General features: G+C 48.5%; 1 long non-coding RNA gene across 1 annotated transcript in view; it reads left to right on the plus strand.

The window, feature by feature from the left end:
- The window catches only part of LOC119962708, a 46,576-nt gene that overhangs the window by 1,123 nt on the left and 30,632 nt on the right, over positions 1-14,821 (plus strand). Inside the window, exon 2 of the long non-coding RNA XR_005459939.1 lies at positions 11,791-11,922. This is a non-coding gene — a long non-coding RNA (uncharacterized LOC119962708). The remainder of the gene's footprint in view (positions 1-11,790; positions 11,923-14,821) is intronic.

Raw genomic sequence — 14,821 nt, forward strand, 5'->3', positions numbered from 1 at the left:
TTATGCTAGCTTCAATTCTGAAGATAACTTTTTTTTAAATTAGCACTTCAGCTCTAAAATGGTGTTCTTCAATATACACAGCACGTAATTTGGATGGTAGAAGTTGTTGAAACTGTGTCGTGATCTTTTTCTGTGAAGTTCAGGTGTTCTGTCCAATTAAAAGTTAAGGTAAATGTCACTCCAATGACAAAATGGCTCTACAATATAAATCTATTAATAATATGAAAGTCATCAGACAGAGAAAGCTAAATGAAGATCCTAAACTTGTATTCATTGAAGATTAAATTGACATTATTGTCAGGAATTTATCTAGGTTCTTTTCACCTGAGAAACATAACAACATCCAAGTAGATGAGGGATCTATAGAATCCATAGAATACCGACAATGCAGTAGGAGGCCATTCCACCCACTGAGCCTGCATCCACCCTCTGAAAGAGCTCTCTAACTAGGCCCTAGCTCTATAATCCTGCAATCCCACCTAATCTGCACATATTTTAATTTTTATTTTTTAAATTTAGAGTACCCAATAATTTTTTCCAATTAAGGGACAATTTAGCGTGGCCAATCCACCTACCCTGCAAATCTTTGGATTGTGGGGGTGAAACCCACGCAGACACGGGGAGAATGTGCAAACTCCACACGGACAGTGACCCAGGGTCGGGATTCAATCCCAGGTCCTCAGTGCTGTAGGCAGCAATGCTAACCACTGTGCCACCGTGCTGCCCCATCTGCACATATTTGGACACTAAAGAACAATTTTAGCATGGCCAATCCATCTCATTTGCACATCTTTTGGGTGGCATTTAGTCATCGAGATTAGTTCCTGATCTATGGAAAGGTACCTGATATCAACCAGATGGTGGCAGGGATAATAAAACTAACCACATGGAAATGAGTAACTTGACACCAGGTTGAATACACCACTAATATTTACCTTGTTATGAAGGTAGATTTATCTGTTCTGCAATCTGCCAATTATCAGCAGACTATCCCAGAGGTGTCTGTTGGGAGGTTGGGATGTTTGTAGTCCCCTGTCCACGACATGATTAGACATGGATGGTTTTATATGTATTAGTGGATATCTGTTGTAACCCCAATGGAGGTCCCGGGATCAGGACAATACGAACTTCCATGACCTCCCCGGAATATGAACTTTGCCTTTAAGTGAGGGGGGGGGACATGAATTCCCCTTCAAGGGGCATGGCTTCCCCTCTAATAGGAGAGCCACAGCATAGGTGAAAGTCGGGAAGGAGACTCTTAGGGAAGTGGATGAGTATTAGAATTGAACGGAAATAAACCTTGTACATAATTTCGAATATTGTCTATGCATTCTACTTATTGTGGATTCAACACCATCCCAAGGCATTTCTTATGCTGAATTACAGATTAGAAAAAAAATGATGCAAAGTAGTTCCGTTTTAAATGCTGTTCATTGAATTTTGAAAAAGGCTCTTTACCCAACCATCTCTTATAAACAGCCGGGCTTCCTGTCCAAAATATATATGTGTCAAAATAGTCTCAGGTAACAATGCGAGAGACATTAACTTTCTCAATCTGGTGGCAACTGACTGATAGGAGCAGAGTTCAAAGAGAAATTCTACCCGCCTCTGGATGGTGGAATGGGAAGCAGTTTGACGGTAAATGCCAGGGAACCACATCAGGACAGCTTCGCAACACAGTCATAGAACATAGAACAGTACAGCACAGAACAGGCCCTTCGGCCCTCGATGTTGTGCCGAGCCATGATCACCCTACTCAAACCCACGGATCCACCCGTAACCCAACAGCCCCACCCCCCCCTTAACCTTACTTTTTAGGACACTACGGGCAATTTAGCATGGCCAATCCACCTAACCCGCACATCTTTGGACTGTGGGAGGAAACCGGAGCACCCGGAGGAAACCCACGCACACACGGGGAGGACGTGCAGACTCCGCACAGACAGTGACCCAGCCGGGAATCGAACCTGGGACCTTGGAGCTGTGAAGCATTTATGCTAACCACCATGCTACCATGTTGCCCTTAGTCCTGCTGCCAGGGAAGTCATTCAATAGTCGTAACAGTGGCAACTTAGCTTCCCGCTGACTGGAGGTGGGTGGCAGATTTAGACAATTCAAGGCGCAATTTAGAATCATTTTCCCTTGGACTGGTGGCATTTTGCCACGCAGAGACACTGCCAGTTGCAAGGAGGCAAGCTTCCAAGCTTCCCTGAGTGGGTGGAATCCATCACAGCTACAGACGCCAAGTGCCCAAGATGGGCACTGGCCATTCACGTGGCCCAAACACTACAAAGGAGGGGTTTCCGCTCTGATCATCGGTGTCTGTCTGCTTAGCCCCAGCAAAAACAAACCAACTCTCCACTGTCCCTGATGGCACCTCAAAATGGAGTCACCCTCAGGTTTCTCTTGCTACCTTGGCAATGGCCACCTCCCTCAGTGGCCCTGCTGAAGCTGAAGAGCTGCCAGCCCTCCGATTGGGCAGCTATCCTTTTTTGGATGCATGTCAGCTCTTGATTGTTCCCTCCTGGCAATATCACAGGGGAAGAGGGAAGACCCTTCCGCTACCCCAAGTACACTTGCCACCCAAAAATCTGCCAGGAATCAGGATTTCCGGGGAAGATCCCCCATACTCTTCTCCTGCAATCTTCCTTTGGGCCTTTGACTGAGCAGTTCAGATGCTGTCCTGAATCAAGCGGCAGCCACATTAACCTGTGCTAATCAATGTTCTATGGCAAGCAGATGACACAATGCGTTTTTCAACTGTCAACATTTGACCATCTGCTCAGAACAAACTCTGGCCGTCCAACACAAGAGTCTGGAAAGGTAAGTGGTAAAAGTAGTGGGACTACGGAAAGCTGACAAGCTACACCTGATGCTCCTTTGACAGAAGCAGCTCACCGCATATATGTAAATGAGGACCAGCTCTTATAGTGGATCAGGTATCCTGCCAGAATGGTTGGCCAACTGGGGCACTCCACCTGTGAGTCACCAAAAAATTAAAATTGATCCCACTGTTTACTTAAGAACCCCAATGCATAATTCTTGGATTAAGAGGATGGGAACAACCGAATGGTAATGTTATTAGATTCATACGTTAAGAAAATTACCTTATATGGTTTCAGTATCCTCACTGAACAACAAGTAATTAAAATTTCACTCATAGCAGATGTATAAACAGATCTCCATTTCCTAATGCTGTTTTGTGATTTTCTGATAACTACCAGCTATTCTGGGCAATCGCAAGTCATAATCGTAAGCTTTAGTGCCTTCCAACATCCTTCCGACAATGCACATCAAATTAATGGGACTATCATTCTCAGGGCTGCTTTCTTCCCTTTTCAAAATGTTGTGGTCACATGAGCTTTTAACCTTACTATTTGAACTAACATTGACCTCAAAAGGCTGTTAAGTATATGGACCAATGACTACTAAATGTCTGAGTCAATGGTTTGTATTATACCATTCCCATTCCTTTCAGCAGCCCAATCAGCATTCAGTCCCTTAATTCTAGTTATGATAATTTCTATATTTATTGTTTTCCATACAAAATCACCTCAGTACAGCACCACTGGTAGCTCTGCATTATCTTCAACAGTGAAAATTGGTGCTAAGTATTACCTCAGCCATATTCTGGTCTTTAAATTTAACCTGCCCTGCTAAATCTCAGAAACCTCAGAAGGGATCGATGCCATCTTAAATTATTTTCTGACTTCTGACCTAACTAACAAAAAAAGCTTTATCATCACTGCCGCACGGGTCCATATTTCATTTCTGAAATGCCCTTTTGGCATTTGCAATGATGGTTTTAGTTATCCCTTCATTGAAGAAAATCTGAAGGTTCTGCTGGAGGAGATGTCATTAGGGAAGTGGCCATTTTGGGGTCAAAAGGGAATCCTCATCTCAAAGTAACTATACAGTAAGAGGTGAATTCAGGGTCAATGCAATCTCTAACATCCAAAGTGATTGGGAAGAAATATGCAAGAAACTCTCAGGGCTGAGGAAAGATGTTAAGGTAAGCTTTAGTAAATGCTGCCCATTGAAGAGAGGATGGAGGCAGTTGCGTAATGTTATTGTCGCTTGGCTAGTAATCCTGAGAACCCAGATAATGCTCTGGGGACCTGGTTCAAATCCCATCATGGCAGGTGTTGAAATTTTAATTCAATAAAAATCTGAAATTAAAAGTCTAATGATGACCATCATAAAAACCCACTTGGTTCACTAATGTCCTGAAGGAAATCTGTCATCTATCACCAGGTTTGGCCTACATGTGACTCCTGATCCATAGCAATGTGGGTGACTCTTAATTTCCCTTGGAGATAAGCAATAAATGCTGGCCCAGTCAGCGGCAGCCACATCCCATGAATTAATAAAGCGAAAGGAATGATTGTGTTGTCCGTGCGTCAAATCTCAGACCACGAAATGGCATTACATCACAAGCCCTCAAAACAGTGATGCCAAGGGCTGGATTGTCCTTTTCTTGATCGGGCCGGGACAGAGGCAGGGAAGTAAAACAATGACCACGACTTTGCTTGGGGGTGAGTCGGAGCTTCAGAATAGGCTCGCACCTGAAATTGATTAAGATCATAGATCATAGAATTTACAGTGCAGAAGGAGGCCATTCGGCCCATCGAGTCTGCACTGGCTCTTGGAAAGAGCACCCTACCCAAGTTCAACACCTCCACCCTATCCTAATAACCCAGTAACCCCACCCAACACTAAGGGAAATTTTGGACACTAAGGGCAATTTATCATGGCCAATCCACCTAACCTGCACATCTTTGGATTGTGGGAGGAAACCGGGGCACCTGGAGGAAACCCACGCACACACGGGGAGGATGTGCAGACTCCGCACAGACAGTGACCCAAGCTAGAATCGAACCTGGGACCCTGGAGCTGTGAAGCCATTGTTCTATCCACAATGCTACCGTGCTGCCCTTTTGATAATCTTTTCCTGACACTTCTTCTATATTCCCAGTGAGGTTAGTGTTTGGCAAATGTTTGAGTCATATGAACTGCATGGAGATGAGGAGCATCACAAAGGTGGGAAGAGTCAGTCATGGAGTTTTACAGTGCAAAAAGAGGCCCCTTGGCCCATCATGTCTATGCTGGCCATCAAGCACCAACTTTTCAAACCCTATTTTCCAGCACTTGGTCCATAGCCTTGTAAGCGATGGCATTTCAAATACTCACCAAAATGCCTCTTAAATGTTGTGAGGGTTCCCGCCTCGACTAATCTTTCTGGAAGTGATTTCCAGATTCTCACCACCCTCTGGGTGGTAAAGCTTTTGCTCAAATCCGCTTTAAATCTCCTGTCCCTTACCTTAAATCTATGCCTCATGGATATTGACCCCTCTGCTAAGGGGGAAATGTCTTTCCTATTTACCCTATCTATGTCCTTTCTCTCAATCAGGTCCCCCTCAGCCTTCTCTGCATTGAGGAAAACCACTGGAGCCTAAACAACCTTTCTTCACAGGTGAAATGCTCCATCCCAGGCAAATTCCTGGTCAATCTCTTCTGCACACTCCCTAGATATAAATATCACTATCAGGCCTTTATGCCCAGAAGCAAACTCCACCCCCCCCCCGCCAACATTTAGGGTACACTTTAACCACCGTCTTGCGGAATAAGTCGCAGCGGGAAAGGCCAAAATCTAGATTTGCGCTGGGCATGAACCAGTGTGCAATTCACCCTGCCCACTCAAGATAGAGTGTTCAAGATCTCACCCAAAAATGCCAAGCATATCATTAACCCTCATTTGCATTTATTTGAATCTCATTAGTGAGATTGAAGTCAAATACAGCGGCCTCCTGGGAATTACCGGACTTCCTAGCTGGAAATCACACGGCATCTTTTAAATACTCCTTTTAAAAACTAGAAGCTGGTGCAATGGGTGCTGAGGGGAAGTGAGAAGGTGACTAGCCATTTCCATTTTCCGGCATGCAGCACAAGGGCACCGGAGCTGTTGGCCCAGTGCTCGTGGGTGGTGGAAGACCCCTCAGGGGGGTTGGGCTTGGTCTTGGGGTTGAAGAATTCCGGGTCGAGAGTCGCCCCTGGGCCGGAGGAGGTGGTGAGAGGTTTTGTGTCTGTGAGGCCTTTAAGCCACCTTTAAGTATTGTAGAGACCCATAGCAAGGGCAACCACAGCTGCAGCCTGTCTGTCCAAACTCATCCAGGATGGAGACCTGCTGTGGCTTCAAAGCTGAAAGTCAATTTCACTCCCTTTGAGCAGCCTTCAGCTTCACAGCTGAATGCTATTGCAAATGAGGAATTAGCCTTGTTAGTTCTGTGCAGGGTTGACGAACTTCACCAGTTGAGCCGGGAAACATGGTGCCAGCTATGCTGTAACCCTAACCTGCCCATCCCCACCCCCCAGCCCAACCCCTGGACACCTGCCACCACTCTTCCCAGCACTAGCAGTAGCCCCCCCCCCACTCCGAACATCCCACCCCCCGCCTCCCCCCGGCCAGTGGAACGGATCCTCGACAAGTGTGGCGGTGCTGGACACTGTCCGCAGCCGGCAGGACTTGTTCCGGACCGCTGGGACCACACGTCGCCTGCGCTGTTTGGAACCTGGCCCACCAGGGACAGAGCATCGTGGGTGGGTCGGCTGATGACAGCCTTGCAACTGTGCACGGCGCGTGGCCCGATGACGCGGGTTTGGAGCATCGCGAACCAACGTCAAACTGGCAGCTGCCCCGAATCTGGCATCAGAAGACATTCTCCGCCCGATTGCCGAATTCGATGTCAATATCGGGCTATGGAGAATCCCGCCCCTTGTCTCAGAGGATGATTAGTGAATTGAATTTCAAACAACCTTTGATGCCTGAAAAATGTGCCTGAACCTCAGAAGTATCAGGACCATAGAGACAGCTGCCAACAATGAAATACTGAAGAGCAGAGCTACAGCACTGGGGACCCTCTCACGTGTGTGGACCTGGGAAGGGCACCTGAGCACGGTCTCCCTAATGTTCCCAGCAGAGGTCTCGGGTCTAGGAGCTCCTGGTGTGGCCAGGGGTGAACGTGCAGGGCAAGGTTTTACAGCACAGCTGGCTCACTGGATGGCACTCTGAGAGAAGGCGAGACACTTAAGCGTGTGGGAGGCTTGTGAGATTTGACGGATGGAAAGCTGAACTGATTGTCAGTTTATCACCTCCAATACTTTCCAGATACCAAAGTGGTTGGTGGTATCTGTCCCGTATGGCTGGCCTTGTAATGCTGGTGGCAGCCCAGGTGGACAGACGCTGGAGAAAGCTGCAACATCGAGGGCTGGAGGAGGTACCCCATGTGCAGGGGGCCGCCTCATAGCCTGAAGACTTGGCCGCCTATCAGGTTGAGGAGGAATCCAGAAGTGGAGACCAGTGATGGCCCAAGGTGCACAGACGTCATTGGTCTTTCAATGAGATGACAGACAGCAGGTGCCGCAGAAGCATTCCTCCCAGGACAGAGAGTACGACATTGGTGCCACGTATTTCCAGACTTGGCACTCCATGGAGGAGGAAGACACCCGCTCCTGGTGACCGTGAAGTTCACCACGGCTGCAGAATGTGCTGCCATCGCTGGGATACCCCAGGTTCAGGGGGCAATCAATGGCACGCATGTCACCCTTCATGCATCAAGGAGTGCCCTATATTAACGGGAAGGAGTTCCACTCGCTGAATGTTAAGATTGTGTGCGATCACCACCTCCGAATCATGCATGTTTGTGCCAATTACCCAGGGAAGATGCATGCTAGCTGCATCCTGCAGGACGCGGAGATCCCTGGCATCTTCACCAGGATGGTGGGTTGGCTCTTGGGGGACAAGGGATACCCGCTGAAGTTCTGGCTGTTGATGCCAGAGCGGAGGATTGAAACCAATGCGGAAATCCATTATAATGAGCCCCAGGTGGCCACCCGTGTTGTCATTGATCGGTACATCGGACTGCTGAAAGTGCAGTTCTGATGACTGGGCCGCTCTGCAGTACACCCCCTCAAGAGGGTCTCCTGTTTTGTGATCATTTTCTGAGACCTCCGCAACCTGGCACAGTAGCAAGGCCACATGCTAAAGAAGGAAGAAGAGGAACATGCAGCCTCATCTGAGGAGGAGGCGGCAGGAGGACGACCCCAGGGAGGAGCTGGAGGAAGAGCCAGAGGATTGAGGACAGGCAAGGATCCAATACGTCTAGAGGACCAGGGACGCTCTCATCCTCACCAGATTCTCACGGGATGAGGCTGTGTTCATCAGCTGAATGCCTCCCCAAATTTTCCTTCCTCCCCCATTTCCCTCCTCAACCCTCCCCTCCCCCATTTCCCTCCTTCCCTCTCCAATCCCCAACCCCAATTACCCCATTCCCCACACCCTATCACACCGCAACCCCCACCCCACCCCGACATGACAGAGGCTTCACATGTATCGGGTAACGTGTAACCTGTATTAATGGTGAACATTTGACATTTTATTTCCCCTAGCTACAGATAGTGAACGCCCAGTGCTCACTCGGTGCACCTCTATCTTCTTGATCTTTTGTGGTCTACTACTACATCTATGTGTATTCCCAGGATGCACATCAGACGTGGAGGCAGCCTGCTGCTTTCAGCAACCTATGGCATTTTATGCCTCTGGTGGGCATGCTCTGGAGGGCCTGGAGTTGAGGAGGGGGGCTGCCCGACCGGCTTACTACCCTGTTCTGTCCACTTGTGATGCTTCGGTATCAGGGGGGGCATTCGGAAGAACTGGAGACCACCATTGTGGCGAGCTCTGGGTTGGCCTCCAGGGCTTCCTACTCCCTGACGGTGCCTGAAGAGCCCTGGGGGACTCTATGGGACAGAGTGGCAGCTGGAGTGTGCTCCAGAGGCCTCTACGTTATCTGGACTGCAAGTCCTGGTGCTTCCCCATTGTCTGCAGCATGGTGTCGATGCCCTCAGTGATGGTCCTCGGTGACTGGGCCATGCTCTGCAGTGACGCAGCAATATCCACCGGCATCTGGGACCTGTCCCTCATCAACTGCGACATGATGTCGAGGCCCTCAGCCATGGTCATCACAGACTGGGCCATGCCTTGCGCATCACCACTCAAGACACGGATGGCGTGCTCCAAGATTTCCACTGCGGTCGCCATCCTAGCAGTGCTTACCTCAGCGCCACACGTTGCCGTCACTATCTCCTGTGCTGAAAGCCTTTGGGACTCCTCCAATCGGTTACGTAGTCTCTGGGATGTACCTGACATCCCTTCCTGGATGTCATGGCTCTGGACTATCATCTGCATCAGTTCTGGGAGAACCTTGTCCAGAGGCACAGCATCTGACTGGGTCACAGCTGAGTGCTGGGATCCAGCAGATGTCCGACTGCTGACTTCCTTGGATGTTACTTGGATGTTACTGCCTCCATCTGATGTGAGTCAGCAACTGTATGGTGCTCACCAAATTATCCCCAAAAGCCTATTGACTAATGTCGCCCACCGACATAGTGTCACTGCGCTGGTGGAAGGTGGGGTTGATTACCATGACGCCGCGATGGTGGTTTCCTCGGAGCTCTTCTCTGAGGTAATCTATTAGGTTGCAGCGAAGGGGGAATAACTCCAGATGGCCCGGCCTCAGCAGATGGAGATCCTGCGAGATAATGGACATGTGGTCAGTGAGAGGGAAGGATCATTTTGTCTGACATGAACTACTCAAGACAGTCCATCTGGTTGAAGGGGCATTGGATCATCATCTCTGTGGCCAGACCAACTTCGCTGTCAGTGACTGCTCACTCCTCGGTCAACACCTCAGTCTCCAGGGCTCATTCCTCATAAGGGGTGAGGACTCAGATCTCTGGCATCCTACCTCCTGTCTTGGCCCTTTCCTGCTTATTATGGGCTGTCTTCTCGTGCGTGGACAAAAGAGAGGGTATTGTGAACCACCACTTTATGGGTCAGGATGGTCTATACCAGGTGGCATGTATGGACACAGCACCTGGACATGAAGGGGTTGTGCTGGTAGGTTCCAGGGGGTTCTGAGAAACAAGCATGAAGATCGGATGTGGGGAGGGTGCGAGATGACAGCCAGTGATTTGTGGGGGTGAGGATTTGGATATTTGAGGGGTGGTTGGTAGAACTGATGTCAGGAGAGAGGTGGTAACTTACCCTTGCAGCTCGGTGGAGGTCATTGGTCTTCTTCCAACATTGGACGGTGGTCCTCCTTTCATGCTGTCCTCACTGATAGTCACTGCCACTGCCTCACCGGTGGCTTTGCTGACCCTGCTGCTGGTCATCTGACCCACTCGGGATGCTCTGCCTCTCATTTAGAGCATTGAGAAGCCTGGTCAGGTCACCATCCCCAAAGCGAGGAGCAGGTCTGCGCGCTGCCATGCTTGTACGCTGACTGGGAGCGTGGTGAGGGAGCATTTAAACGCTGCTCCCCCTTGTTAGTGGCAAGAAGCTGAGGTGTAATGGCATGATGTTCATGGGGGATTATTTTCCGCACTAATTGTCTTTGAATATGAGCCGTGATCTCGCCAACACGGCCGCCGAGGAACACCCCGCCAAACACATCCAAAATAACACTAAGAAATGTTTCCGTTGAATTGTGCCTTTAAGGTTTCTTGCTCTCACTGATCTGGGGGATGAGACCATTGCTTCCTTTAAGAGAAAGGTGGTTCAATATGTGAAGCAGAGAAAGATGTAGGACAAGATGCTCGGCACAACCTGTTACGTGTTTCCCGGTGGCAAAAACGGCCTGCCTTTTGCTGACAGTGGGATCATCTCTAACTTCTTTCAATTTGGATAACCTGAAATGCTAACTCTGTTTCTTGCTCCTCGGATATTTCTCTAGGCATGCTGACTGTAGCATGTTCTGTTTTCTTTTATGAGTGTGGTGTGCAATTCTGAGCACTCCATTATTGGTATATTGAACAACGGGCACAGAGAAAACTCAGAAGAATTCTGTCAGTTAAGAAAGGCTCAAGGAATTGTTTTATTTTAACTGAAACAGAGGTTAAGAGGAAAATAAGCAATGTTTCCAAATTATTTGCGTTGGGTGCTGAATTGCTCACAAAAGGATTGGTGAGAAAGTAGAGTGTGGAACTTGGGCATTGACCTGATTCCAAAGAGCCTCCAATTTATTTTGTTCCTCGCAACATCTTCCGACAGAGGTGACAGCGAGCACTTCTTATGTCATCTCCACAACATCACTGAAATCATAAGATGAAGGTGGATTGGCAGCTTGGCATCATTAGTCAAAAACTCCGCCAATTCCTCCTCAGTGGCATCAGGTTTGAAATATCCCCCCCCCCCGGGATGAAGGCGTACTTTTGTACCAGGTTGAAAGTACTGGCAACTGCAGTCTTTGTTCCTTCATGATGACCAATTCACCAACTGTTAGGTTTTGAGCTCAGTGTAACAAAGCAATAAACACCTTCATAACGAATGAATTGTGCTACACACAATATACAGTGGAAATCTGTCTCCTTGTTAATTAGTTCTGCGTTCCATTATTCCATGCTACAGGACTTTCTGTCTATAATATGTTGGGCATAATCTTTTCTTCTGTACATTGCCCAATATAGATTTGATTCTTTCTCCCATTTCTTGGTTGCGAGCAATAAATAGAAAAATAACTTGCATTTATGTAGTACCTACAACTACCTCAGGATGTTCCAAAGTGCTTCTCAGTTGATTATGTAATTTTGAAGTGTAATCATGTGGTAATGTAGGAATCCAATTTCTACAAGCAAACCCTCAGTAAGACTAAGGAGCTAATGACCACATAATCTGTTTCAGTGACATTGGTTGAGGAATTAAAATGTGCTAAAGCTCTTTTGCTTTTCTTCAAATAGGGTCAAATGTCTCATTCAATAACTGGCACCTTGGCCAATTCAATACTCCCCAGTACTGCACTGAAGTATCAACCAAGGTGCTGGTTGAAGTCTCTGGAGTTGAACTTGCAACCACATCCTTCTGACGCAAAGGTGAGAGTGCTGTCATTGACACCAAGGCTTAGCAATAGGGTTAACATGCATGAGGAGCCTGGAAACTAGAACATTTATTTCAGCAACAGTTAAGAATCAATACTAGTTTGCAGTTCTTTGAAGGCAAATATAACTCGGACTAGATAGAAAGTAACGTGTCCTCTGTTCTAACCCAGAAAGTCCTTTTTCACACCTATTAGATTGGAAGAAAATCAGCCCCAGGAGTTACTGACTAAAGACAATTTGTTTCCCTGTGAATTCTATATAATTTATTTTGCTCAAATCGATAAAAGGCAGAGTGTGTCACATTGTCAAATTTAATTATTTTTCCATTAAGAAAATAATTTTCTTGAGTGTTACTCAACTGACATGTCAAAGGCAATCAATTGTTTTTCAAAAGCTGTACAAACTGTGAGTGATACATCTTTCTGAACATTGAACTTGAATGTAACCGGTGGATAATTAATGGTATAGAAAGTATACTAATAGATGAGAGAGTGACCGATCAAAATGCTTTCAGACTATGCTGGATTAAAATATAATTTTCACTAGTTTTCTATGCCAGGGCATCTGTGGCATAGTAGAGTGTTGAATGCATCTCTGGGTGCCACAGTTCAATAATGGCTTTAATTAATATCCCTTTTTGATTTTGTATTTGCTTTACTTGTTTATGTTAAAAAGAAAGTTATTTCTTTAATGCTCAACAAGGTAAAGAATGTTAATATTGTGGAACTAAAAAATTTCCACTTACGTCATTTCGTGTCAGCGTGTAATTAAATATACAGTAAATGTCACTGCTGGATGTCAGAAGATAGTTTCCTTTCCCAATCCAGAGCCCTCATGGCCTCTATTTTTAAAAAATAAATTTAGAGTATCCAATTATTGTGGTGATATAACCACTGTAGTGATGTGTACTTGCAGTAGGGGGATGTATGCTTGTACCTGTAATACAGGTTCCTCCGGTAAGCCCCTGCCGGCTAGCTCCGCCCACAGGGAGCTTGTGTATAAATATGCGTGTGAGTCACTCAGACCCTCGTCTACAGTTGCAGATGGAGGAATAGCATCGCACAGCAATAAAACCTCTATTGTACTACTCTCTCGTCTTTGAGTATAATTGTTAGCGCTGCAATTTATTGCTGTGTGATTTTCCGTTCACCATGGACATCAGAATCAAGCCTGACCGTCTGCAGCTGGATCCGCAGTCGCCTCATGCCAGAAAAGACTCTGTTCACTGGCTGGCAGTCTTCGAAGCCTACATCTCTTCAGCGGACCCTCCCCCGATGGAGGCTCAGAAAAGGCAACTCCTGTACTCCAGACTTAGCTCCAGTGTCTTTCCGCTAATTCGAGATGCGACTGACTGCACCACAGCTATGAAACTGCTCAAGGAGAACTATGCACAGTCGGCGAACACCCTGTTTGCAAGGCATCAACTCTCTACTTGCGTCCAGCAGCCGGGTGAGTCGATTGAGGACTTCTGGAGGGCCCTTATACCTCTGGTACGAGACCGCGACTGCCGGGCCCTCACAGCCACGGAACACTCTGACTTACTCATGCACGATCTTACGCCGCTAGCCACTCAGCACACCCGTCCTACCCCTCGTGGACCCTGCAAATGGCCCCCCAGGCCCACCCGTCCTTGTGGCAAGAAAGGCCACTTTGCAGTGGTGTGTCAGTCCCGGACGGTTACCGCTATCGCGCCCCCGGTCCCCTCGCTTCAGCCGCTCGCTCAATGGGCCCCGCCGTTCGCTTCCCCCGACCCCACGTGGGATCAGTGGGCACCGCCATCTTTCGCCGCCCCCGCCACGTGCGCTCCATGGGCGCCGCCATCTTCATCCAACACCGCCATGTGCGTTCCATGGGCGCCGCCATTGTGTCCCGACCCCACAACGTGCGCTCCATGGGCGCCGCCATTTTACCCACAGGTACTCCAGACGCCGTCATTTTGTCCTCCCCCCGGGACAGAGCCACGGGACACGGGTCGCTACCGCTCCTCGCCGGACTCATCTGACTCGACCACCGATCGCCTGCTACTCGCCTCCGTTACGCTCGACCAGTCGCGTCCACGCAACCTGGCACCCTCTTCCACATCGGTGCTGGTCAATGGCCGCGTGACCTCCTGCCTCATCGACTCCAGGAGCACCGAGAGCTTCGTCCACCCGGACACGGTAATGCGCTATTCCCTTGCGATCCATCCCGCCGACCGGCAGATCTCCCTTGCCTCCGGGTCCCACTCTGTCCCGATCTGGGGTTTCTGCCTGGTTAAACTTACTGTACAGGGTGTGGAATTCGACCGTTTCTGTGTGTACGTTCTCCCCAACCTCTGCGCGTCACTCTTACTAAGCCTGGATTTCCAGTGCAATCTCCAGAGCCTCACCTCAAATTCGGCAGACCCCTACCTCCCCTCACCGTTTGCGGCCTCGTGACCCTCAAGGTCGAGCCTCCCTCACTCTTTGCCAATCTGACCGCAAACTGCAAGCCCGTCGCCACCAGGAGCAGACGGTACAGCACCCAGAACAAGGCCTTCATCAGGTCCGAAGTCCAGCGGCTGCTTCGGGAGGGTATCATCGAGGCCAGCAACAGCCCTTGGAGAGCCCAGGTGGTAGTGGTTAAGACCGGGGAGAAGCACAGGATGGTCGTGGACTACAGCCAGACCATCAACCGGTACACGCAGCTCGACGCGTACCCCCTCCCCCACATTTCTGATATGGTCAATCAGATTGCACAGTACCGGGTCTTCTCTACTATTGACCTGAAATCCGCCTACCACCAGCTCCCCATCTGTAAATCGGACCGTCCCTACACTGCCTTCGAGGCAGACGGTCATCTGTACCAATTTCTTAGGGTTCCCTTTGGCGTCATGAATGGAGTTTCGGTATTTCAACGAGAAATGGACCGAATG

This window comes from Scyliorhinus canicula, chromosome 3, assembly GCF_902713615.1.
Source record: "Scyliorhinus canicula chromosome 3, sScyCan1.1, whole genome shotgun sequence".
Lineage (NCBI taxonomy): Eukaryota > Metazoa > Chordata > Chondrichthyes > Carcharhiniformes > Scyliorhinidae > Scyliorhinus > Scyliorhinus canicula.